General features: G+C 48.0%; 1 protein-coding gene and 1 pseudogene across 14 annotated transcripts in view; both read left to right on the top strand.

Annotated features, from left to right (window-relative positions):
* LOC118911073 (zinc finger protein 337-like) overlaps positions 1-27,080 on the top strand; it is a 118,531-nt gene that overhangs the window by 42,169 nt on the left and 49,282 nt on the right. The window lies entirely within an intron of this gene.
* LOC118924593 (N-acylneuraminate-9-phosphatase-like) lies at positions 169-7,990 on the top strand (annotated as a pseudogene).

Below are 27,080 nucleotides of genomic sequence, written 5' to 3'. Positions count from 1 at the left end.
ACATGAGAGATTAACATTTTTTCCTGGGTTATTATTATTAAAATAGTATTTTTATCCAGATGAATCTGTAAATAGCTGCTATGTGACAAATGTAGGAAAGTTAATTCGGGGGATGTAATGGTTTTGAAATTGGGGGGCAGTGTGCTCTGCCTTTACCAGAATGTCCCCATGAAGGTGAGCTAGGCCTGCTTTGTGAGCAGCCTGGGATGTGCTTGAGGAATTGCCAGGTGGAGTAACAGGAAATGTTTATTCACTGTTGTTCACTGGCTGTGAACCGCCTCCTGTTTAAGCTCCCGCACTGCGGAGTCCATGACGTCTATGTCCTCTTATTGGGTTACAGCAGGGTCCTAGACCTTTACAGGGAACTTTGAGAGTCACTCAGTTGACATCATTAATAAAGATGCTGTAATCATGGAGGGTTATAATCTCGATTTGTTAACTGAATGCTAACTCTTTGAGGCAAAGATTTCAGTGTTCTGACTTCAACTACAATTCTAAGAACCGGTATAATTTTCCTGGTCTAAGATTTCCCATAACCATTTTCCAATGAGCACAAGTAGCCTGAAAACTATTCCTTGGCTCTACTCTCATATTCAGAAGGAAGAAAGTGTCCAGTTATCGTTGCCCTTTTCAGCAGGTGGATTGAGTGTCTATGGTGAACAGCACACCACGTGCCCCCATGTAGTTCAGGGCAGCACGTTTGAGCTCATTTGGCCTCTTTGCCTCCACAGCAGACAGTCTTCGTTTCAGTTTTTTGTATCGCACTTACCCTCAAACACCCAAACTGTCTTGGCATGGTTGACTTGCCCCCCGGTTGCCCCATGTGGAGACTTCAAGTACAGGCAGTTCATTTGGGAGGTGATCCCAGGAGGGCCTGTGGGGAAGGTGGTAAGACAGGGAAGGAAGGACTGGAAGACCAGTCACATAAAGGAGCAGTTTCTTGGTGTGAGTGGCCGGGAGCTTGCAGACAGTGTGCAGAACTTGCTACGTGTGTCTGCACATGGGGCAAGAAAGCTGTGATATTTATACACAATTTCTGCCCCTCCTTTGTTGGAAGCCTGCACGCAGAGCAACACTAGGCCCCAGTCTACATGTGTGGGTGCCCTGTGGCCGAGAAAGGCCTCAGGTAGAGAAGAACAAGGACTTAGACAATGGAGCCCTTGGTCTGTCGAGGCTGCTGCGGGCCAAGGGGGTTTGGTAGCATCTGCTGCAGCCTTGGGCCCTGGGCCATTTGCAGACTGGTTCCTGACCGCCGCTGCAGCTGCGTCTCTGAGCTGACTCCATCACCTGCCTTCCAGTTCACGGAGCTTAGCCTTTAGCCTCTCCCAGTTCACACAACTCCCAGCTCTGTCCATGGTGAGCCTTCTGTCCAGAGTGATTCAGTCCTCCTCCCGCCCGCACCTTGAGGGCCGGGTAACTCCTGGTTTGAATGTCACTTCCCTTGCTGCAGCCGACCCAGCAGCCCTGCGCAGGGCCTTGCTCCTTCCCTTTCACTTTCTGAGTGCTCACATGACTGTTACACACTCAGCCCAGCTATGTTGCTGGGTGCCGGCCTGCTGCTTTTCCCCTGCAAACACCGTGCTGAGAACTGGGTACCCATTCCCCGTTCCTGCTGTCAGTGTGCAAAGGAAAGCGTGTGCATTTAGAAAGGAGACAGGCATGGGGTTCAGCCCCAACCCTGGCAAGTGCCTTACCAGTTCTGAACTTCCATTTCCTCATTTCAGAAGGTGAACCCCCTTCAGAGTTGTGGAAAGACTAGAAATAATGTGTGTGGGCTTCAAGCGTAATGCTTTGTGTCTTAGGGTCATAGTAAACATGAGAAGACAGGCCAAAACAGATGGCCTAATACAATAAAGGCTGAGAAAAAGAGATGTGGTAACATTAGAGAGAGCACTTAATTCTGATGTTTGTTTCAGCACCAGTAATAAAGAGGGAGCACTATCAGAAGTTTTTATATGGAAAATCAGGTTTGGAAGAAGCACTAGCTCATTACACTGCTAACATTACAGGACATGCATGATTCCATCAGAACTAAATAAACACACATTTCTAAAAGTATGGAATTGGACCCTGTTTTGTATGGTGGTCAATTTAGGAATTCAAAATATAAAATGGATATAGATAAGAAAATGTTAAATGAACTAGCATTATTTCTGGGAAGAGTCTAATAAACACAAGTGTTATTTTAATTTCTTCAGGACCAGAATGAAAGGTCATGGGCTAAACTGTCAAATGAGGAATTTTTATTAGCTCTATGTAAAAATCTTATTAGTATAGGATTTGTTCAGAAATAAGAATGAGTTTGTCTAGAGAGATTGGGAGATCTTCACTCTGATGTTCTTTAAAAGTAATACCAATTCCCACCAAAAGTGGGTTAATAATAGAGATGCCTTAAGATGGGTTGAGCTCAAATCTCTGTGCTCTGGGGTAATAGGACCAGAGCTTCTCAAGACATGACCGTAGGTTGCCATCCATAGATTATTCTGTTTCTATGGGAATTGATTGTCTTCCTTGGAATCTGTGGTGCATGCTGCAGCTCACTAAATCTAACGGAGATCTGTTTCTTGTTATCTCTACCCCCTCATTGTCTGGCTCCAGGGATGTCTTTCCCCAGCAACCTGGAGGCAAATACATTCCTGGAGTAAAGCATGTTAATCACTGTGTCTAGAAACTTGTTCACCCACTCAACAATGTGATGCCTGATCAATAAACATGAGAGGTGCCTTTCCAGCACCATTCTCGAGCTGGTGTGCCTTGAATCCTCTGGCTGGCCTATTCAGGTCTTCAATATCTCATCGCGTCTCCTCCTATATCTGCGGGTCGGAGATGGGGAGAAGGCCAACACATGACTATGAAAAATACGAAGTCCCTTAACAGAGTTACTTTCCAGTATTTAGGGGATAAAGTTGCTACATTTGAAATGCCATCATAGAGATGAGGCCGAGATCATCTGTCACAAAGTTGAAGTTAAACTCAGCAAGAAACATTTTCCTTCTCCCCATACATGCACTACAGAGCTCAGGACTTCTCACTGGGAAGAAGCCATCCAGGAAATAGTAGGTGGGGCAGCCAACAGGAAGTTGGCAGAGGAATGTTATTTCCTGTGGAAATCTACTCGTTTACAGAATATGACACTAGCAGAAGACGTCAAAGCCATGCTCACTGAACTTTGAAAGGTGATCCGCCTGCTCTTAATGAATGGAGACAGACAAACCCAGAGGGAGGAGATTGAGGCTTGTGCCTGCCAGTCCTATTTTGATGCTATTGCTGTAGGTCAATAGTAGAAAGGTGAGAAACCTGACCTTTCCATATTTTATTACTGCTCTGATCTTCTTGGAGTACAGCCTGGAGACTGTGATGGTTGGTGATACGCTAGAATCCAATATACAAGGAGGCCTTGTTATGGGTCTCAGATCGGGCCTGTGGGAGCAGGAGGAAGGAAACAGGTCCTCACAGCAAAGTACGTTATAAAAAGGGAGACTTTATTTCAGCCGGCCGGCATCTGCCAGGGAGGAAGCTCTCCAAGTGCAGCCCGAGCCCCTGTCACAACATCCTTTTAAGCACTTTTACTGCATCCTGCTTACTTTTTGCAACTTTTCTGCCTTCCCCTAAATTCTGTGAGCTATATTCCTTGTTTAATACTCAGGGCACTTAAGCATCCTGTTTTGCCCACCTGCTGCAGGAAGCGTGTGATACTGCTGGTCTCTAACAACGCAATGTATAGAAGCAAAAATAGCCTGGGGTTAGTTGAACATCCTGTTTCTCATGGGATTTATATATTTTCCTTTAGTTTCTCAGAAGTTGGTATGTGACTAGGGTCTAGGTCTAACTTTACAGAGAGCTTTGTGTCCTATTTCTATTTTTGAAACTGCTTCAGCCCCTCACATTCCCCCCTCTCCTTGTAACAGAGTCAAGCCATTGACTTCAGTTTTTAAGGCTTGGTAATGTTCTATAATGAAAAGTAGCTTTACTACTGCTAGTCTCTTCTGAATATAACTCATGAGGCAATTCACAACACAGGCCCCACAGTAACTATAAGCAGAAGGAGAGTGAGGGGACCTGCAAGGGCTGTCAGGAAGGTCGTAAGCCAGGGAGCCCATGAGGACATGCCTTGATACCAGTTTGCTGTTGCTTCCTTCTGGACCTCTCTTTCTTTGAGATTCTGTCTCACCATAGCCAGGGTATCCCAAATAGTGCCTGATTTGTTTGCATAGAAGCAGCATGTTTCACCTAATGCCATGCAAAGCCCTCTTTGTTTCATGAAGAGGAGGTCCAGCCCTCTCCTATTCTGTAAGACTACCTCTGCTAGGGAGCCTCCAGCTGACTTTAACTGATGGACCGAGCTCTCTAACATCCCTATATCTTTGTCTACTTGTTTACTGAGCACTTTGAAATTGGCATCATTTACAACAAAGGAAGCAGTCCCTACTGCTACTGATCCTGCAATTCTCAACCCAACTGGGAGGGGCACTAGGATGGGTGCTGCTCTTTTTGTTCTAAGGGAATATACTAAGCCCATGTGTTCCCTACCAGCCTCCCCATTATAGGGTTAAATTTGAGGGAGGATGTGAACCAAAATACAGAGCTTGGGTTCCCTTGGTTCCCCTACACCAGCTGTTATTAATTTCTCAGACAATCAAGAGGTTAACCCACTGGTACAAGCAAACCATGTGGCAGATAGGCTAACCAGGAAGTTAACTTTCTCACTAGAGGCTGGGGAAGTATAGTTTAGAGTAGTTTCACAGAGCTTCTGAAGACAGGGGTTTGGGGCTGAGTATGAAGGGGAATGGATGCAAAACCCTGTGTCTTGCACATCTCCGAAGGTAAGTGAGGGTGGCAAACCCCATGCACAGAGACCTCTGTCCCTGATCTCATCTAGACTAAAACAGTAAATGTTTTCTTCTTCCTCTCCCAGGGTCTCATTTGCAGCTAGACCAACATAATAAGGAGGTTTGGGATTTAGGCAGAATGAGCAATCTTTTGTCAAATTGACAGTAGATTGATTTACAAATTTGTAGAGTGACTCTAGCTTCTCAAGTGTCCAGTCAGGGGGTCCTGCTGTGGCTGTTAACAGGCCAGGCCCAGGAGGTTCTGTTAGGCCATTTTTCCCACCTGATGGCTCAGTGTGGGGCTTTGGCATTGGGGTGGGGAGTTGCAGTGCTGCCTTCATTGGAAGGGGCACCAGATTTAACAAGGGTGCCTTCTGGAGGGGGCCCACACAGTTCGGAAGCTGGGGTATTTGAATTATTTGGATAGTGAATTCAGTTCCTGGGTCCTGGACCCTTATATATACCCGGAGCCCCCAAGTCCTTCCATCTCCCAATCCTTTCCCATAGTATAAGGGTCCCAATTTTTAACTTTCAAATTTAGCGGGTTCATCCTTCCAGCTGTATCAATGTCATGGAGGCTGTCTTGAGATGATGAAATATAGAAGTCATTGTCCAAGGGCCTATGGTTTCACATCCCCAACTTGCACAATGATAGTGTCCATTTCCCTGGCAGTTGGACCCCCCATTTGCTGGGCATACATAAAAATCCCACCTTGGGAAAGCTTTTTGAAAAGCCTTGTCATCCTTATTCTTAGAATACTTATGAGTGTATAGTTCTGATCTTAGTTCAAAGAGATCAAATAAAAAAACTGGGGGGTGGCTTCCTGTAAAACTAGCAATATTCTTTCCAGAGGCTGTATTGATTAAATTCCATGAGTAATTTCAGGGCCAGTGGGGGTGCTGGGTGGCACGGCTGGGAGCAGGTAGGGCCTCCAATAACAATACTAAAACAATACATCTGAGTTTTGGTTTTCCTTTTGAGTCTCATCTTTAGCGGGTCTTGGGCGGCGGCTTCACCAATGCCCAAGTGGTGGGATTTTCCTCCCCCTCTCTCGCCAACTTCAACTGTGGGTGGTGGATCCATGGTCTTACACCAGCAACCTTCACAGCTGTGGGTGTTGTCAAGGTGGCTGAGTAAGGTCCTCTCCACCGGGCCCCTAGCACCTCAGTCTTATGCCATTTTACCCACATGAGCTCTCCTGGCTGGAACAAGTGTGGTTCTGGCAGATCCTTTCCCTGTGTGGCAGTCTTCCCCAGGGAGTGGATTTGGTCTTGCACTCCCTGTAGGGCCTGTAAGGACTGCACAATTTCTTGATTAGGGGTTTCGGTAGCTTTTTCCAAGTCTACTCAAAGAAGGATAGGAGAGGGGCAACCGAACAGAATCTCAAAAGGGGTGAGCTTTAAAATATATGGGGTGCCAAAGGAGGGCCTGTACCCACCCTTCACTAGTTTCCAAAGTTAACTTAGTAAGAGTCTCAGGTTCCAATTCATCTTCTCAAACTGGCCTGAACTTTGGGGCTTGTAAGCAAATGGTTTCCATGGGAACTTCAGGGCACTAACAACCCCTTGGGTAAGCTGTGCCGCAAAAGACAGTCTGTATCAGACCCCACAGACAGAGGCGACCTGAACCAGGGGACAATTTCATGTAGAAGCTTTTTCACAGTCACTTGGGCCATTTCTGTCTTTCTTGGGAAATCCTCTACCCACCCAGAGAAGGTACCCACAAAAACTAACATATTTGTACCCATACTGTCCAGGTTTTATCTCAGTGAAATCCACCTCCCAGTGTCACCCTGGGGATTCTCCTTTCTCCCTTTTTCCCTGTACCTGTGTAACCTGTTGGGAGGGATTCACTTGTTGACAAACAATGCAACCTTCCCCTATTTCACAGGTCATCCTATTCACCTCGGGGACCCAGAAGTCTTTCTGGACCAAGTGTATCATTTTATTTTTACTCAAATGGGTACTACTGTGTATCTGCTTCAGCAAGCAAACTCTAAGTTCTTTCTACTATAGTGTGGCTTTTCTCACAACATCGGTGGCGGAAAGGTCATGATCAGTTCTGAGATTTGTTCTAGGGCCACTTCTCGGACTGCCAGGTCAGCTGCATGGTTTCCCCTTGTCCCAGGCGAATTTCCTTTTTGATGTCCTGGACAGTGCATTATGGCCACTCTCCTGGGCAGCCAAATTGCCTTCAAGAGTTCTAAGATCTGGGGCTTGTTTCTGATGTCTTTTCCTATTGCCGTTAGAAAGCCCCTTTCACCATATATGGCCCCTTGTATATCGGTGATAGCAAAAGTGTTCCTGCTGTTGGTATAAATGCTGACATTCCGTCCCTTTCCCTCCTCCAAGGCTCAGGTCAATGCTACCAATTCAGCCTTCTGTGGGGTGTTTAACCAGAGAGGTTCTGCCCAGACAGTTCTTTCCACTGTAACAACAGCAGCCCCTGCATACCGTTCCATATCCTTGAAACTGCTACAATCACAGAAGAGGGTCAAGTCTGGGTCAGTCCATGGGACATCAGTCAGGTCTGGCCGCAAGCTCTGGACACTCTCCACCACTTCCAGGCAGTCGTGGAGGAGTTCACCTTCTGCAAGCCAGGTAACATTGGGGCAGGATTCAGGATCTGCTGTTTCTGGAAATGGATGCAGGGATGGTCAAGGAGCAGAGCCTGGTACTGGATGATGCGGGCATTTGTCATCCACTGGTTGGGCGGGCCCGGAGAAGTGACTCAACAGCATGTGGAGCCACAATGAACAGGTCCTGCCTTAAGGTGAGCTTATCAGCCTGTTTTACCAGGATGGCCGTGGCTACTACTGCTCTTAGGCAGGTGCCCCATCCGGCTGCTACTGGGTCGAGCCGTTTTGAAAGATAAGCCACAGGTCTATTCCACAGCCCCAGCCTCTGTGTCAGGACTCCTGTTATGCCCTTTCACTCATCCACAAACAATAGGAAGGGTTTTGTCATGTCTGGGAGAGCTAGGGTTGAGGCAAAGACCAGGACTTGTTTCAACGTCTGGAAAGCTCCTTTTTCTACCTCTGTCCATGACAGCAGGCCCTCCTTACCCCTCATGGCCTTGTAGAGGGGTCCGGCTAGCTCAGCAAACTATGGGACCCTGAGCCTGCAGTATCCAACAGTCCCCCAAAACTCACTCAACTTCCGCCAAGTGTCCAGAGCAGGTATCTGAAGGATGGCATTCACTCGACTACTGGAGAGCAAGCGCTTGCCTTGGTGTGGGACATAACCCAGGTAAGTCACCTCTGGCATGCATAGCTGAGCCTTCTTTTCTGGCTCTGTTACCCAAATCCTGGAGGATCCTTAATAGATTTTTAGTCCCCTCATAACAGGCCTGCTCAGACTCTGCGGCCAGACAGAGGTCATCAACATACTGTAGGAGTGACACTTGGGGGTTTCCTGCCCAGAATTCTTTCAGGTCCTTACTTAAAGCCTCATCAAAAAGTGTAGGAGTTTTTGAAACCTTGGGGTAATCTCGTCCATGTGAGCTGACCTCTAAACCCAGAGTCCATATCAGTCCATTCGAACACAAAGGTGGGTTGGGATTTCAGGTCCAGCGGGATAGAGAAAAAAGCATCTTTTAAGTCCAGAACTGTGTACACCTGTCTCCTTGAAGGCGGGGTGCTTAGAAAAGCACAGGGGTTGGGGACAGTACAGTGAACTGTCTCAACCCTGCAGTTCACTTCCCTCAGGTCTTGAACTGGTTGGTAGTCCCTCGTCCCTGGTTTTAGCACAGGGAGTGGAGGTGTATTCCACAGGGAGCGACATGGCACCAGGATCCCTGCCTCTCTTAGGTGGTGTATGTGAACTTGGATTCCACGCCTTGATTCTATTGACATGGGATATTGCCTCTGCCTCAATGGGGTGGCTTGGCTGATCAACAGAACTACCACAGGGAGTGATGTTTTGCCAGTCTGGCGGAGTTCTTTTCAGCCCATACCCATGGCACTTCCTGAAGGAGCTTCTCTAGGAGGGGACTTGGGTGGGCTTCTCTATCTCCTAGTGTCTCCTGGCAAAGCTGATATTCTTCACTCAGAGGGACTGTGAGAAGCAAGGTGGGTGGAGGGGTGACAGGAGGAGAACATGGGGAAGCATCATTAGGATAAGAAAACTGAAACATGCCCCCTCCCTCTGATCTGAAAGATACAGAAGCACTAAGTTTTGAAAGAAGGTCCTGCCCTAATTGGGGACGGGGGCAGTCTGGCATGACCATAAAGGAACGAGTCACGGTCCCCTTGCCTATGTCTGTATGCCTATCCATTGCCCACTGGCACGTCCCAGTTCCAGTCTCCCCCTGAACTACCACTTTTTCCTTTCTCAATGATCCCAAAGGTGAGGTAAGGACTGAGAAAGTCGCCCCCGTATCTATGAGGAAATGGACAGGTTTTCCCTCAACCATGAAAGTTACCCTGGGCTCTTGGGGGCCAAATCCTGTAGAGCCCTGGCCCCATCAGTCTGCATCCTGCAAGTGAAGAACTGGGGTGGGTTGAGGGGCCCGGAGGTTCCGCTTTGGGCACTCCCTTTTCCAGTGCCCTATCTCTTGGCAGAATGCACACTGATTTCTTTCTAGGGGGCTCAAGGTATTTGGTGGCTTTGCCTGCTTCCCTTGTGGCCCTTTTGTGAGTCCATTTCTCTCCCTATCCTCCTTCAGGGCTGTGACACCTTAGCCATGGTTTTGGCTTGCCTATACTCAGGAGTCTCTCGGTGGTCGTAAGTTTTTAGGGCTATTTCCACCAATTCAAAATTTCCCATCAATCCCTCAATTTTCTGTAATTTCTTTATTATGTCTGGGGTTGCCTGTGACACAAAGGCAATGTTTAATGTTTAATTAGTTGGTTTCCGTGCTGCTCCTCGGAAACCTCCCAAGAGCAACTGGTGAAAAGTGAGTAGACGCTCCCTACCTTGGTCTGAGTTATGGTCCCAGTGTGGCTGCTCAGAAGGAAACACTCTCTCTACCTAACCAGGGTCACCCGTAAGGCAGCCGTCTGGGCCCAGAACAATCTTCATGGCCTCCCTCCTGGTTTTGTCCTTTTCCTCAGATGTAAAAATTGTTTGCAGCAGTTGCTGGCAATCATCCCAGGTGGGTTGGTGAGTATGAAAGACACTCTCCAGCAAGGAACTGAGATTGTGTGGCTTCTCTGGAAAGGAAGGATTTTGATTCTTCCAGTTATATAAATCACAAGTAGAAAAGGGGTCATAGACCATGAAGGGGTGGGCTTACCCCTCCCCCTTCTCCTACTGCCCTCTCTCTCAAGGGGAGGGCTAAAGGAGTTGGACGGAGTGCAGGAGGCAGGGCAGAAGTCAGAGGAGGTGGAGGAGGTAGGGCAGGGGTCAGAGGAGGTGAGGGAGTTAAGGCAGAGGTCAGAGGAGGTAAGGGAGGTAAGGCAGGGGTCGGACGAGATGACGGATGTAAGGCAGGGGTCAGAGGAGGTGAGGGAGTTAAGGCAGAGGTCAGAGGAGGTGAGGGAGGTAAGGCACTTGTCGGAGGAGGTGATGGATGTAAGGCAGGGGTCAGAGGAGGTGAGGGAGGTAAGACAGGAGTCCAAAGAGGTGATGGATATAAGGCAGGGTTCAGGGGAGATGAGGGAGGTATGGCAGGATTCGGAGGGGGTGAGGGAGGTAATGCAGGTATCAGAGGAGGTAAGGGAAGTAAGGCAGAGGTCAGAGGAGTTGAGGGAAGTAAGGCAGGGGTCAGAGGAGGTGAGGGAAGTAAAGCAGCAGTCGGAGGAGGTGAGGGAAGTAAGGCAGCAGTCAGAGGAGGTTAGGGAGATAAGGTAGGGGTTGCAAGAGGTGAGGGAGGTTAAGCAGGAGTCAGAGGAGGTGACGTATATAAGGCAAGGATCAGAGGAGGTAAGAGAGGTAAGGCAGGCATTGGAGGAGGTGAGGGAGGTAAAACAGGGGTCTGTGGAGGTGAGGGAGGTAAGGCAGGGGTCGGAGGAGATGAGGGAAATAAGGCATGGGTTGGAGGAGGTGAGGGAGGTAAGGCAGGGGTCGGAGGAGGTGAGGGAGGTAAGGCAGGGGTCGGAGGAGGTGAGGGAGGTAAGGCAGGGGTCGGTGGAGGTGAGGGAAGTAAGGCAGGGGTCAGAGGAGGTGAGATAGGTAAGGCAGGGGTCGGTGGAGGTGAGAGAGGTAAGGCAGAAGTCGGTGGAGGTGAGGGAAGTAAGGCATGGGTTGAAGGAGGTGAGGGAGGTAAGGCAGGGGTTGGAGGAGGTGAGGGAGGTAAGGCAGGGGTCGGAGGAGGTGAGGGAGGTAAGGCAGGGGTCACAGGAGGTGAGGGAAGTAAGGCATGGGTTGGAGGAGCTGAGGGAGGTAAGGCAGGGGTTGGAGGAGGTGAGGGAGGTAAGGCAGGGGTCGGAGGAGGTGAGGGAGGTAAGGCAGGGATTGGTGGAGGTGAGGGAGGTAAGGCAGTGGTCGGCAGATGTGCAGTAGGTAAGGCAGGGGTCGGAGGAGGTGATGGATATTAAGCAGGGTTCGGAGGAGGTGAGGGAGGTAAGACAGGTGTTGGAGGAGGTGGAGGAGTTGCCAAGGGCTCAGGAAGATGGCATGTGTGGCCACTCTGGGTCCGTGGAGGACTCAATAAAGGAGGTTGCATTGGCCCCAGCGACTCCCCGGCCACATAGAGCAGGGAAAAGTCCCAGTCATCCGAATCTTGAGGAAGGATCGGGGCCATTCCTCCAGGCTTCATTCTCTCAGTCCTTGTTGCCGGCCTGCTGACTACAACATCCTGGGAACGGTTAGTCGGAGGGTGTGGGGGAGTAAGGAGAGATCGTTTCAGCCAGAGAGGACAATCTTCAACCAGAGAAATCCAGGCCATGATATAAGGGATTTGGTCAGGGTGGCCAGGTCTTCTAAAGATGACCTGTTGAACACTGTAGCAAATAGAAGAGTCAAACGTGCCAACATCAGGCCAGTCAACCTCAGAAGTGGGCCACTCCGATTGACAGAGGGTGTTCAGGTCTCCTGGAGTGACCTCGGGGCCTACATCAGCAGCTTGTTTCTTAAAGTCTTTGAAATGTGGAAGGACTAATTCTAGGGGCGTCGGGAGACTTGAGGCCCTCTGTTCCATGGTAACCAATAATGGAATGACCACAATTACATAAACAACTAACAACACAAAAGACACACTATACAGCCTGCACACGTCAGGTGGCCACCACAGATAACCAGACAGATGGGGAGGGTGACGTCTTGCCTCTGCTCCTCACTTGGGGAGTAATGCTGCATCCAGCCTCCCCGTTGAGTCAAATAGGTGCTCAAACCAGAACCAGACTCACCTCTGGAGTATTTCCAGATGGCTCCTTAGAAACTCTGACAGTTGAGGACTCGCCAATACCCATGGGACCACGGGTGGTCAGCGATCTCAAGGTCTCAAAAGAACTGCTCCACGATCGTGCCTGATCCCGGACAAGCCCCCAAATGTTATGTCTCAGATCGGGCCTGCGGGAGCAGGAGGAATGAAAGAGGTCCTCACAGCAAAGTATGTTATAAAAAGGGAGCCTTTATTTAAGCCGGCTGGCGTCTGCCAGGGAGCAAGCTCTCCAAGTGCAGCCTGAGCCCCTTACAACATCCTTTCAAGCATTTTTACCGCATCCTGCTTAGTTTTTGCAACTTTCCCGCCTTTGCCTACATTCAGCAAGATATATTCCTTGTTAAATGCTCGGGGGGCTTAAGCATCCTGTTTTGCCCACTTACTGCAGGAAATGTGTGATACTGCTCGCTTCAAGCAAAGCGATGTAGAGAAGCAGAAAATAGCCTGGGGTTAGTTGAACATCCTGTTTCTCATGGGGTTTATATCTTTTTCCTTTAGTTTCCCAGAAGTTGGTACATGACCAGGGTCTGGGGCTAACTTTACAGAGAGCTTTCTTTGATGTCTGAAATTGCTTCAGCCCCTCAAGGCCTCAGTGCAGGGTTGAAAGCAACAGTGTAGATAAATAGAGATGTAAGAGTGTCACTGAAGTCATCCCCTGTGCCACACTTACATGGTTTCTTCTGTGCTACAGTTACATCCTCTCCTGCAAAGGATAGACTGCAAAGCCAGTATGTAAGCTTAAAGCCTAGAAAAGGGAATGATTACATGTTAGGGTCAAACTACAGCATTTGAGCTGAGAAAATTTAAGACATTGAAAATATGAGGACCCAGTATAATTTAATTTAGGATTTCATGGCAACATATCCATGACTGGTATTATTTCTAGAAAGCCAGGTGCATTAATACAAGTTACTTTTAGTGCGATCCAGAAAGCCTGAGGAAATGCATTGTTTATCCATCTGTGATGTGAGGTTTTAAAAAATCATGTTATTAATCTTTTAGCATCTTGAATCCAAGAAGCTAAGAAGCAGGAGAGCTTGTACATGGATGGATGTACAAATACAGGTTTTATGTTGTGACTTAAGAATAGATATTATTTAAAAATTGGTATTCTGAAACAGATGAATAATAGAGATTCACAAGAGCAACTTAATCTTTTTAATGTGAAGTGAGTTCTCATTTATATGTTGATCAAGACATTCCATAGTGAGATTTTTTATATTTTGTTTATTAACTCATAGATACCATATTGATGCTGGGGTTCTTGTTTGAAGAGTCTAAGAATGAACTTAGCAAACAGTCAATGTAGGAGAGCCAGGGAGACTTTTATTTAGAGATACAGTGAGAGGCCAGGGCTCCCTGCTCATGCCAGGAGGGGACAGGAGAGCCCGGGGCAGTGAGCTGTCTAGGGGATTTACAGGCAGTTGAGAGACAGAGGGCTAGGGACGCAGACCCACCAGATGGTCTCTAAATGTTTATCTTTGAAGAGACACTAAGTTTCTTATCAGTTTTCTGGTCTATTTTGCAGAGTTAACATAAGAAACTTACTGCTTTGATCCTTTCTCGAAGTAGCAGTTTCTTGGTTTGGGAGCATATCAGTTAAGGCTGCTTTCAAGGTGAGCTGAGTTACTGCCTTGATTAGGGCTGGAGGAGGAAAAGCAGCATCTGGGTAAAGTTAAAGATAAACTGGGCCTTTTAGCCGCTAAAGTAAATTTTACAACAGCCTCATTTAATTGATACAAACAAGACACGGGCTGTGCTGAGGTATTTTCTTATCTGGGGGATGTTCAAACATTCCAGGCCTGGTTATTCCTGGCTTTTTAGTTTTAACTAATGTTCATGGAAGAATGCTTATACTCCTAGTTTGATATTTTACTTCAGACAATTAATGTGACTCTGACTTTGCTTAATTGTTTAATACAGAGTATCGGTAGGGGTCTTTTTCTAGAGGACCCCACCCTATTCTGTCTAAGCCCATGGTCCCCATCTCAATATCTTTGCCCATATTGTATGCTTTGTTACAAATGCAGTTTTTCACATGACCTTTCCTTCGGTGCCCCAGTTATTGTAGGGTGTGTAAATGACAAGTAGATTCCTCCTTTTTAAAGATGATGTTGAAGTCAGCATGTGGTGCTCCCTTCCCAAGACATTTTGCAGCTTATAGTTTCCCTGTGTGACCTGGCTGAGTGTGGATCTCCACAGATTTGGAAAACATATTCTTCTCAGGATATTGTTGCTTCATTGCTCTTTGAGAAACCCTAATCACCTACATGTGCCTAGTTGAACTCAGTCTGAAGATACTCGAAACTCTCAGGAAGTTCCGCTTTCTTTAATAAGAATTTATTACTTTAGAATACTTTGGGCTCATAGGATAATTGCAAAGATAGTACAGAGAGTTCTATATACCTGTCACCTAGTGTCTTGAAAATGGGTTTCAGCCACAGGCAAGTTTGCTATGGATTCAGTGTGACCAAAGAAAATGACAGCAAAACGTTCTTGGGATGAAAGGGTTACACCCAACTTTATTTCCAGGTGGCAGGTCAGTCACTAGAATCCCGTTCACTCAGAGTGAGTCTGCATGCATCAGGCCAGTGTCTGCCTCTGGGCCCCTCTGTCTGCACAGCCGTCCTCTGGGCCTCTCTGCACAGTTATCCTACACAGCCATCCTCCAGGCCTCTCTGCACAGTCGTCCTCCACAGCCATCCTCTGGGCCTGTGTCCTCAGTGCTGCCACCACTCCAGCCTCTGCTTGGCTCTCCTGCAGCCTTGCAGTCCTGCCACTGTGTCATGCCCAGAGCACTGGGTAGAGTTCTTTTTATAGAGTCAATAGCCATGTATTGCCCACAGGTGTGCAGTGAGCTAGTCAACCATGGCCTGGTGAGAATCCTGGCCACAGAAACTCTCATTTTATCAATACTCCATCCCTCCAGGATTCTCTCCTCTCAATCTGTGTGCCTTTAGCCCTCTGCAATGGTCCCTGTGCAACGAAGCTCAAACATTGTTCTCCAGTCTCTCCAGCAAAAACGTCTTGCAGACACGCGGGCCAGACTCGTGGCTCTGTCTCTGACCGCTGCCACTTTGGTCTTAATGGCTGGAACTGCTACTCTGGTTTCAGTTGTTGCCATAACTCCAGTAAGATCCTATTTGGTTTCCCGACTAATTTCCTTCCATCTCCTTCTGCCCATATCAAATCAACCCTCATCTGTGTCCTCGTAACTCTTACAGGGCCCCTCAAATTCCTCCTGTGAGTAACAGGTCTTATTTCTTTCTGGGTTCTCATTGCTCCAGCTACTGTACATGTCACCTCGCATTTTGCAATCACTGCCTCAAGGCGGGCTGCACTGTCAGGGAAGACAGCTTTCCCATCTCTGATGCAGACAGAACAATTCCAGCTGCCCCTAAGTCCCACAGCTCCCAGCTCAGTCTGAGTGTAGGGGCGGACCATAGAGTGCTCCACGACCTGGGGAGGCGGCTGCTCCTCTCTTTGGGGAACTTTCAGCTGCTGGGACTTTATTTTCTTTACAACCACTGGGCGTGCTTTCAATACAGGAGGGGCCAGTGCCTCCGGCACCACCCGTTCATCGTTCCCCAGCTCCTCCATTTCTGGGGCTGACGGCACCTTTCTCTCCACTCCCCCGAGTGCCTCCTCTGCTACAGTGCCTCACAACAATGCCAGCTCAGTCTTCAGCAGCTCTCTTACCTTCAGCTCAGTGCTTCACAGCTGACGTTCTCATGCCACCTACGCCTGTGCTTCCCTCAGGAGTTCATCTTTTTCCTTGATGGCCTCTTCCTCCTTCAGAACACCTGGCAGCACTGCCGTCTCATCTCCAATGGCACCTTGCTGTTGGTGCTCTCGTGCCGCCTCCTCCTGCATCAATGCCATCTCCTTCTTCATGGAATCCACAGAAGTTTTCAGCTTGCTTTCTTATGCTGCTGTTCCTTGGGTTTCCTCCGTAGACCTTTTTAAGACTGTGAGAAGCAGCCAGCCCACAGTCCCCGCTGCCTCCCGGGCACTCTGCTTCTCAAAGGCTCTGCTTACTATGCCAAGGGCCAACGCTACTGCCTCAGGTGTCACCTCCACTTGCCTCCAGTCCTGGGGTGGGCCCAGTCCTCTAGGAGGCAAGCCACCTCAAAACACATACCCATTGGGGGACAATCCACTGTCTCCCCATTCACAGGGGCAGCTGCTGAAGCACCCCTCCCATAAGGGCAGCCAGTCTTTCTTCTTAGTCAACAGGAAACCCTGCCTACTTTTGCCAATTGTTTTGCCAATGGGTTTCAGCCCCGGGCAAGTTCACTATGGATTCTGTGTGACCAACGAAAATGACAGCATAACGTTCTTGGTGTGAAAGGGTTACACCCAACTTTATTTCCAGGTGGCAGGTCAGTCACCAAAATCCCATTCACTCAGAGCGAGTCAGCGTGCATCAGGCTGGTGTCTGCCTCTGGGCCAATCTGTCTGCACAGCCACCCTCTGGGCTCCTCTGCAGAACCGTCTTCCAGGCTTCTCTGCACAGTCATCCCTCACAGCCATCCTCTGGGCCTCTGTCCTCGGTGCTGCTATCACTCCAGCCTCTGTTTGGCTCTCCTGTAGCCCTGCAGCCCTGGGCTGAGCTCTTTTTATGGAGCCAACAGCCATGTATTGCCCACAGGTGTGCAGTGAGCTAGTCAACCATGGCCTGGTGAAAAACCTGGCCACAGGAACTCTCATTTTATCCACACCCAGTTTCCCTTCATGTTAAGATCTCACATAATGATGGTAAGAGAACAGAATTAAGAAATTAAGTACTGGTGACACAACTGTTAGCTAACCCCCAGGCTTTATTTGGATTTTGTCAGTGTTTCCTTGTGGGGCAGTTGGGGTTCCTATGGCCAGGATCCTCACTGAACTTAAACCACCTGATGATGTAACTGGCCTGCTGCTGGGCTGCTGCTTCACACCCGTAGGCAATGATCTATTATTGCGCTATATGTACAGAGCTCTGCCCAGTGCTCTGGGCGGAGGCAGAGACACAGGTGCTCAACCTACTGAAGGAGGAACAAGCCGGTAACACACCCTTTCACCCCAAGAGCACTTCGCTGTTATTTTCTTTGGTCACACAGAATCCATAGTGAACTTGCCCGGGGCGGAAACCCATTGGCAAAGCAATTGGCAAAAGTCGGCAGGGTTTACTGTTGACTAAGGAGAAAGACTGGCTGCCCTTATGGGAGGGGTGCTTCAGCAGCTGCCCCTGTGAATGGGGAGACAGTGGATCACCCCCAATGTGTATGTGGTCTGAGGTGGCTTGCCTCCTAGAGGACTGGGCCCACCCCAGGACTGGAGGCAAGTGGAGGTGACACCTGAGGCAGTAGCGTTGGCCCTTGGCATGCTAAGCAGAGCCTTTGAGAAGCAGAGTGCCCGGGAGGCAGTGGGGACTGTGGGCTGGCTGCTTCTCAGTCTTAAAAAGGTCTACAGTGGAGACCCAAGAAATGGCAGCATGAGAACACGAGCTGCAAACTTCAGTAGATTCCCTGAGGAGGGAAGTGGTATTGTTGCAAGAGGCAGCATGAGAACGTGAGCCGCAGACTTCTGTGGATTCCCTGAGGAAGGAAATGGCCTGGGTGCGGGAGGAGGCAGCACGAGAGCACCGGCAGCAAGGTGCTGTTGGAGATGAGACGGCAGTGCTGCCAGGTGTTCTGAAGGAGGAAGAGGCCTAACTCCTGAGGGAAGCACAGGCAGAGGTGGCACCAGAACATCAGCTGCAAAGCATTGAGCTGAAGGTAAGACACCTTCTGAAGACAGGCAGTATTGCTGCGAGGCACAGTAGAAAAGGTAAAAGTTGTAGCAGATGAGGCACTTGGGGGAGGGGGGAGAAAGGTGCCATCAGCCCCAGAAATGGAGCAGCTGGGGAAGGATGAAGGTGTGGTGCTAGAGGCACTGGTGTCTCCTGCATTGAAAGCTTGCCCAGTGGTTGTAAAGAAAATAAAACCCCAGCAGCTGTAAGATCCCCCAGGACAGGAGCAGCTTCCTCCCCAGGTCATGGAGCACTCTATGCTCCACCCCTGTACTCAGGCTGATCTGGTGGGTTTGGGCTCTTGGTGTAGGCAGAAGCCCTCAGAGTCAGTATCAGCTTGGCTCCTGCGTCTGTGGGACTCAGGGGTGGATGGAATTGTTCTGTAGGGAGCAGAGATGGGAAAGCTGTCTTCCCTGACAGTGCAGCCTACCTTGAGGTAGCGATTACAAAATGCATATCAGACCCCAGGGAGTCACTCCCTCCTCGATTAGCTTATGGCTGCACTTAGTGCTGTGTGGCCCAATCTGGGTGATCTGCCATCCTCTCCTGTTAGATGGCAGACATATGCTGAGCTCCAATAGGTGCTATGAGAGCTAGGCATGGGAAATGCCATCTATAGTCTAGAGAATTATAACCTAGATGAAGAGATTTTTCACCACTGGGATGAGAAATACTGTACTTCAAATGGCTCCTACATCGCCCTTTGGGTTTCTAGTGGCCATTCTTTCCCCTCACTTAGGGCAGCCCATAAATGAGGTGACACGTACAGTGGCAGACTTAGGAGAGGCAGAAACAACAAGAACCTGGAAAGAAATAAGACCTGTAACTCACAAGAATTTACAGGGCCCTATGAAGGTTGCAAGAACCCAGACATGAGTTGCTTTAATACGGGCAGGAGCAGATGGGAGGAAATTAGATGGGAAATCTTTGTGGATTGGGAACTTCCTCTGGCTTGAGGATTATTATAATTTTTGTTATTAGGAACTTCCTCTGGCTTGAGGATTATTATAATTTTTGTTATTAGCAACCTCCTCTAGCTTGAGGATTATTATAATTTTTGTATCAAATTCTTGCTGTATCTTAATTTTTATTATCTCTAAGTTGTTGTTATCCTCTATGCTATTGTGGAATCTGGTTGCAGTGCTCCAGCTTTCTCATGCAGGGACTATTGCGGAAGATTGAAAAGCATGTAGATTGTAAGACAAGAATCCTGGAGGGGTGGAGTATGGGGAAGTTGGGGTTCCTATGGCCAGGATCCTCACTGAACTTAAACCAGCTGATGATGTAACTGGCCAGTTGCTGGGCTGCTGCTTCACACCTGTAGGTAATAAGGTATTGTGCTATATAGAGAGCCCGGCCCAGTGCTCTGGGCGGAGACAGAGATGTTCTTGCTCGATCTTCCACTGGAGAACAAGCTGGGTAATAAACCCCCTCGCCCCAAGAACGCTTTTCTGTCAATTTCTTTGTTCACACTGAATCCGTAGCGAACTTGCCTGGGACTGAAACCCATTGGCAAGACATTCCTCTAATATCCTTTTTCTCTTCCAGGATTCCACCCGGATCCCAAATAGCATTTAGCTATCATCTCTTGTGTCTTTTTTGACCTGTGGAATTTTCTGAGATTTTCCTTCTTTTTTCTTGACCTTGACAGTTGTGAGGAGCCCTGGTCATGTTGGGGGAGAGGCGTTGTGCATTTTCCTATGTTCTTGTCCCCACTGTGACAAAGAATTGAAGGGCAGAGACATAGTTGTGAAGCACAGTAAAAGTTTTATTTACAGTTACTTAGAAAGTGCCAGTGACCTCAGAGAGAGGAGCACCTGAAAGGTTGGGAAAAGTTAAAGTCATATACTTAGAAAGTGTGGGCGACCTCAGAGAGAGGAGTGCACTGACAGGTTGGGTGTTCCCCCTGTGGATAAAATGAGACTTCCTGTGGCCAGGATTCTCACCTGGACCTGGTTGACTAGCTCACTGCACAGCTGTGGGCAATACATGACTGTTGACTCTATAAAAAGAGCTCCACCCAGTACTCTGGGTACGACATGGTGGCAGGGCTGCAAGGCTGCAGGAGAGCAGAGCAGAGGCTGAAGTGGTGCCAGCACCCAGGACAGAGGCTCAGAGGATGGCTGTGTGGGATGACTGTGCAGACAGGCCCAGAGTATGGCTGTGCACAGAAGCCCAGAGGATCGCTGTGCAGAGGGGCCCTGAGGCAGAAACTGGCTTGGTGCATGCAGACTCGCTCTGAGTGAACAGGATTTTAGTGACTGACCTGCCACTGTGAGAATAAAGTTGGGTATAACCCTTTCACCCTAAGAATGTTTTGCTGTCATTTTCTTTGGTCACACTGAATCCATAGCGAACTTGCCTGGTGCTGAAACCCATTGGCCAGACACTCCCTTTTAAGGATTTTTTAGGAATGTGACAATGGGCTAACGGTATGGACTTGTTAAGTGGTCTTAAATATCTTTGATGAGACATTAAGTTTCTTATCAGTCCATTAGGTAATTCTGCAAAATTAGCTTAACTCAAGAAATTTACTGCTTTGGTCCCCTCCCAGGATAGCAGCTTCCTGCTTTGAGAGCGTATCAGTCAAGACTGTCTGCCCTTTCTCCAAGGTGTGGGCAGAGTTATTTGTTTGTTGTTTGCTAAAGAGTATGTTAAGAAACTTTCTTCTTAAACTTCCTGGGATTTTTCAAAATGCAATTTGGCTTTAAGGTGGGATCACCTATCTTTATTATGCTGTTTATAGGTGGGCCTTTAGCAGGGAAAAGTAAATCTTACAATGATCTAATTGACACTATGAAGACATGGGCTGTGCTCAGATACTTCCCTTTATCTGGGGAATATTCAAACATTCAAGGCCAATTTGCTCTTGACCTTTTGAGCTTTAAGTGATTAACTCATTAACTGAGACTTTCCTGGCTTTCTAGTTTTAACTGGGCAACTGAGTCCTTTCTAGGGGGCTTTACTGACCTTGTTCTCTTTTCACCTTGTTCACATATATTTTCCTGCCTAACAGTCAGGCATTTCATAGACTGTGCCTCAATTTGAGTTTGGTTTTACTGACATCCCCTGAATGATATTGGTGATGTTAATCTTGATCATTTGGGTGACTGCTGAAGTTAATCTTGACCATTTGGTTCCAGTGGTCTCTGCCAGATTTTGCCACTGCAGTTTCAATTTTCTTTTCCCAGGAATTTCCTAAGTCCAGGCTGCACTCAAGAAGGGGGTGATTAAGTTTTACATCTTGGAGGGGACATGTCTACATATATGATGTAGAATTCTTTATAAGGAAGATCTGTCTCCATTTTTTTTCTCTGATCATTTACTTATAACACTGTGGACTTGTATATCTTCATTTCATGTTCTCAGGTATCACCCAGCACTCTGTTATTTATTTCATTCCTCAAATTTTCCCAGCTTTGTCCAGCGGGAGCTCTTTCAGGTAGGCTTGTGCATCCCCTGGACATACTAGTCCCTTAGGGTTGGGCATTCCCAATATTACTGGCCTCAAAGACCTTCTCAAGTGTGCAGAACTGTAAGCCCAGGGAGAGAAAATCCCAGGGCAAAATACGTCTAAAAGCTGAAATCAGACAAAGGGAGAAATAAAGTTTAAAACCCATTTATTGCTTAAAAACTGCAGTCCAGTGCCACCTCTCCCCACTGCTCCAGAAGAAGCAAGCCAGACCCCTCCCCATAACCTCTGCGGGTCAGACATGCCCTCGGTTTCCCAGGTAATTACCCATTGACATGGAGATGAACTTCTCTCACCACTGAGGATATTCAAATGCACTAAAGCCAGGTGAGATATTCTGGAAATGTTACAATTTTACCCACAGGCCACCCCTCCAGAAATCTAGTCTTACAATCTACTCATTCCTCTTCTTCTTCAGTGGTCCTGGGGTGAGAAAACTGGAGCACTGTGACCAGACTAATGACATAACAACAGCAACAGCATAAAATCATGACCATCCTAAACCTGGAGAATTCAGCTAGGTTCAAAGTCTTATGAAGGTTAAGTACAAAGCTCATCCATTCCATGAGCAGGCAGTAGCTGAGGGTTCAGAGCAACCATCACTCAGCAGATGCAGCCAGGAGCACATTCAGGCCACAAGGACTGTAGGAGGAAATAACCTTAAGTGCGATAAGATACATGTTTTAATGACACCTGCATAATCTTGTTCCTCAGGTAGGATACATGCAAGAGAGTGGTCCAGTGATAAAACAGTGGCAGGAATGGGATCTCGTCCTGATCTAGTGTACCAGACTTTCACCCCTCTCCCTGTGGGCATTACAGATGGGTCAATATATAGGGTATGAGAGGTACATGCACTGGCCATTAAGATAAAACATAACTTCCCCACAAGATACTCTTGCCTCCTGGACGTTTTGGGTCCACTACCATGACCTTTGGGGGCCATTCAGCTGTTATTCCAGGAATACACATGAGGCCATCTTCCAGGCCTTTCCCCCAAGGTGCCAGAAGAGCCAGCTATTGTCTGTCCATGTGTCAAAATGTCCAGGGCCCGGTCCATTTAACTGTCCGCTTGGCTAATGCAGTTGGGACTGACAGCAGGATGTTGCTCTGCTGGCCATATCCTGGCTTCTACAACTCTTTTTGGTTTGGACGTACAGTTGTTTAGGAGAGGCAGCAATGTGTGTGAGCATATCCACAGGGCTCAAAGCTCCTTCACGGGGCTTCTCATTCAAATGCCTCAGCACTTCCCATAGGCAAACTGACCAACCCCCAGCCTATTGTCCAACTTCAGGCCAGATTTCAACAAACCATTGTACCTCTCTATCAGGCCTGCCCTGGTAGGATTATACGGTACATTAAATTTAACTTTATTCCTAGTTGCTGCACCCATTCTTGTAATGCATGTCCAGTAAAGTGGGTGCCTTGATTGCTCTGAATCACCTGCAGCCGGCCATTGGCTGCAAAGAGATGCTCCAGGCCCCTCTTGGTGGTTTGCTGATCTGCACAATGTGCAGGAAAAGCAACCAGTAGTCCAGTAGCCGTGTCTACACAAGTCATGGCATCCTGATATCCTTCTGATATGGGCAGAGGCCCATATGGTCTACCTGCCACCTGACAAGGGGTATTCGCCCCCTTACTATTGTCCCATGTTGCTATGGGACTCAGTGTAAGTCCCTCTTAGAGCACACAAGGCACTCCTGCACTCTGCTTGAAAGGCCAATGGCAAGACCCACCTATGGGCTGCAGCCCTCACTGTCTTTGCCCCTCATGCAACAAATGCTGGTGTAGACGTTGGGCCACATCAGAGGCAGGCTTTCCTTCTGGCCAGCATACCTGGGCCAATGTGTCTGCTTCATCATTCCCTTGGGATGCCAAAGGCAAATCGCCAGTCCCATGATATACAGCAAGAGTCTTATTTTGATGAGAGGCCCCTAGATCTTGCCACAACTCTTGCCCTCAAGGGGGCTGTGGACTGACGATCCAGTTGGCATGGTACCATGTCAGTAGCCACAGGGTCAAGCCCCTAATATGGCCCAACTGACACTGCAGACAACTATAGAGGAGGGCTCCTAGGTGATCATGAGCCATACTTCTTGCAACTCAGCCCAATGACTGCTCTTTCCCTCTCCATCCTCCATCCATATTGTCTCAGTCTTAGGATGGAAAGCCACAGCCCTCCACTTTGGGGGCTGCCTATGATTAGAGCCATCTGGTTACCAAGCATCTTAAGGTATAGGGGCTTTCTCTCTGTGCCCTAATTCTTTCAACCCACCCCAGATCTGCCAAAGTACAAGTTGCCTCACTTATGGGTTGCAGTAGGTGGGGGGGGGGGGCAAGAGTATTCACTTGGGGCCTGAAGAAAGATGGGGGAGCATATGCAGTGCTAGAGTTCTCACTCTTACACTACACACATCTTCATCAGGGCGTTGGGGGTCCATGTTATAGATGATATTTTCCATACCCATTTCCCACAGCACTTGTTGGACCTCTGTGTACGTTTTCCCAACTACTGGGGAAATATGGAAAATCACTCTGATTAGGCCAGACTACCCTGATGGCAGCTCTCAGCCATCCCAGGAGTGTCTGATTCTCTGAGGCATGACAGGCATTTTGCAACCACTGCTGGAGATAAGGGTGATTCATCAGGGAACCCATTCTATTTATCTCAGTACCCGACACAACTACGTTTTCTACCCCCATATCCCAGAGATGTAAAAGCCACGTAGGCAGAGATTCCAATGGTCGTTACCTATAACGGATGCTCATGTCCACCAGCTCATCCGGGGTATAGGCGCAGAACATAGAGTGCTCAACAAACTGGGGAGGGAGCTGCTCCTCCCTGTGAGGAGCCCAAAGTTGTTTTGTTTTAAATTTCTTAATTACAGCTGGGCGGGCCTTTAAAACAGAAGATGGTACCTCTGGCTGTGGCCTGGGTAGCAGATACACCAGTGGCCCCGCCTCATCCTCTTCTCCCTCATGCTCCTCCATCAATGGCTCCTCCACCATTTCCGGGTTCAAAGGCACCGCTCCTTCCTACCCCTCCCCCATGGCCTCCTGCAACGCGGCTTCTCCTGCCATCTCCCCCCTCACTGCTGCTAAGGAATCTTCTAGGAGTGTGGCCTGCATTTTCAGCAACTGTCTCTCTTCTTTAACAAAATCCCATAGGTTATCACCTCCAAGCGGTACTGAAGTGTGTCTCTCTCATGCCTAAGTCCCTCTCTCTCTTCTCTAACCCTCTTGTTAGTCCTCTTTTACTTCTGTATAACATTTTCCATTATCTCTAAGAAAAGAGACCCTACAACGCCAGCTGCTACACGACGCCGGAAAGGTCTCCAAGTAGTCTTCTACCTCACAGAGGGCTAATTCTGCAGCTTCCAATGTTTCCACCCTTCCCCACTTCTGGAAAAGGCCCCACCCCTCTGGGAGGTACTTTGCCCTAGACCAGTTCCGCACTAGGGGCTCCCAACTTGGAAGACCCACAGGTGGGGGAATAATAACAGGTGAAGCGGCACCCTCTGACGCTACATCCACTGGGGCCTCCCCACCATCCACAGGAGCAGCCCTCCCAAAGGTTGCACCCAGTAAGACATATTTCAGGTTCAGAGGCACCCTGCTGACTGCCGCGGGAATGTAAGTCTGGAGAGAGAAAATCCTGGGGCAAAATACCTCTAAAAACCGAAATCAGTCAAAAGGAGAAATAAAGTTTAAAACCCATTTATTGCTTACAAACTGCAGTCCAGGACTGTGTTTCTCTGCTCCAGAGGAAGCCAGCAAGCCAGCCTCCTCCCCTTAACCTCTCAGGTTCAGACATGCCCTGGGTTGCCCAGGTAATTATCCATTGATAGGAGATGAACTCCTCTCCACCCCTGAGGATATGCAAATGCACTAAAGCCAGGCGATATATTCCACAAACATTACAATTTTAACCACAAGAATGCATCTCCTTCATGAAAAGTGGGTGGTGGTGGTTCCCACATGGAGGGAGGAAGAGTCAGCTGTGCAGTGGGCCCAGAACAGTGTTAGGCAAGAGAGAGAAAGAGGTGCATGCTCATCAGCCTGCTTTAAGCAACTCAAGGAAAATAAGTTGAATGGCTGAGTCTTGGAGTAAAGAACCTCCATATTCTCAGCCAACTGTTGTGAAGACTGCTGTTTGACCCAAGTTGTTAATTGTCCTTCTCATTAGGGTAATCAGTGTTACTCATTAGGTCACCAGGCACTCAGTCACTCTGAATAAGGACTCTGGATTGTTGTGCAATGTGTTGAGATTCCTTTTCCCACCCATGGGCTTCAGCAAATACACTGGGAGTTTTCACTCATATACTCCAAATAGACAGAATGTACCCTAGTGTCTGTCTCCATCTTTCCCCTTTATCTTCTGACTAGGACACTGGAAATGTCTACTACAGAGTAAAGTGTGAAATGTGCACAGTGAAAAATGCTGAAATGGAGGGTGGCTGTGAAGCCTGAGCATACCTCCCATGGTACACTGACAGGGTGATACCTGAAACCATAGAACTCCAGGAGGTAAATAGGCAATCAGCTGTTTGATACTAAACAGAGAGGCAACAAATGCAAAAATAGGACTGCATCAAACCAAAGAGCCTCTGCACAGCAAACGACATGAAAAACAAAATGGAAAGGTGAACTGACAAGTGGGAGAGAAGATTTGAAGTCATATATCTGATTAAGGGCTAATATCCAAAGTATGTAAAGAACTCAAATAACTCAATAGTCAAAGAACAGAAATCAGAAAAGCAAACAAACCCTAAACAATGAGGAGAGGACTTGAATAGGCATTTTCTCAAAGACATACAGACAGCCAACAGGTACCTGGAAAGGTGCTCCATGTCACTAATCATCACGGAAATGCAAATCTAAACCACAAAGAGCGATCATCTCACACCTGTCAGAATGTCCGTCCAGAAGACCAGCGAAGTGTCGGCATGGAAATGCAGAAAAGGGAGGCCTCCTGCCCTGATGGTCCGGATGTATCCAGGCCCAGCCACTGTGGAGGACGGTACAAAAACAACTCCAAAAAATTCAAGAGAACTACCACATGATGCAGCTATTACCCTCCTGCGTATTTATCTGAAGGAAATAAACACACTAATGCAAAAACAGATCTTTACCCCCATAAGTCATTGTAGCATTATTTACAATAGCCAAGATATGGAAGCAACCTAAGTGTCCACTGATGGATGAATGGGTGAGGTAAATAAAATGCATGTATATACACACACACATGCATGCACACAATATTACTCAGCCACAAAAAAGGGAAGGAAGCCTTGTGTTTTTCAGGAACACAGATGGACCTGGTGGTCACTATGGTAACAGAAATAAGTTGCCCAGAGAAAGGCAAATACCGTACAGTTGTGTTTACATGTGGACATCAAAAAAAGAATTGAGCTCCTAGATGCAGAGAACAGATAGGTGGTTATCAAAGTCAGGGTTTTGGGGCTGGTGTAATGGGTGAAGGTGGTCAAAAAGACACAAACTTCCAGTTATAAAATACATGTCATAAGGATGTAAGGTGCATTATGGTGACTGTAGTTAGGAACACTCTATTGCATATTTGAAAGCTGCTAAGAGTAGATTTTAAATGTTTTCATCAGGAGAGAAAAAGGCTCCTTAACCTGTATGTATGTTGAGAGCTGGTAACTAGACTCAGTGTGGTGA

Source organism: Manis pentadactyla, chromosome 14, assembly GCF_030020395.1.
Source record: "Manis pentadactyla isolate mManPen7 chromosome 14, mManPen7.hap1, whole genome shotgun sequence".
Lineage (NCBI taxonomy): Eukaryota > Metazoa > Chordata > Mammalia > Pholidota > Manidae > Manis > Manis pentadactyla.
This window is presented reverse-complemented; position numbering and strand designations above follow the sequence as displayed.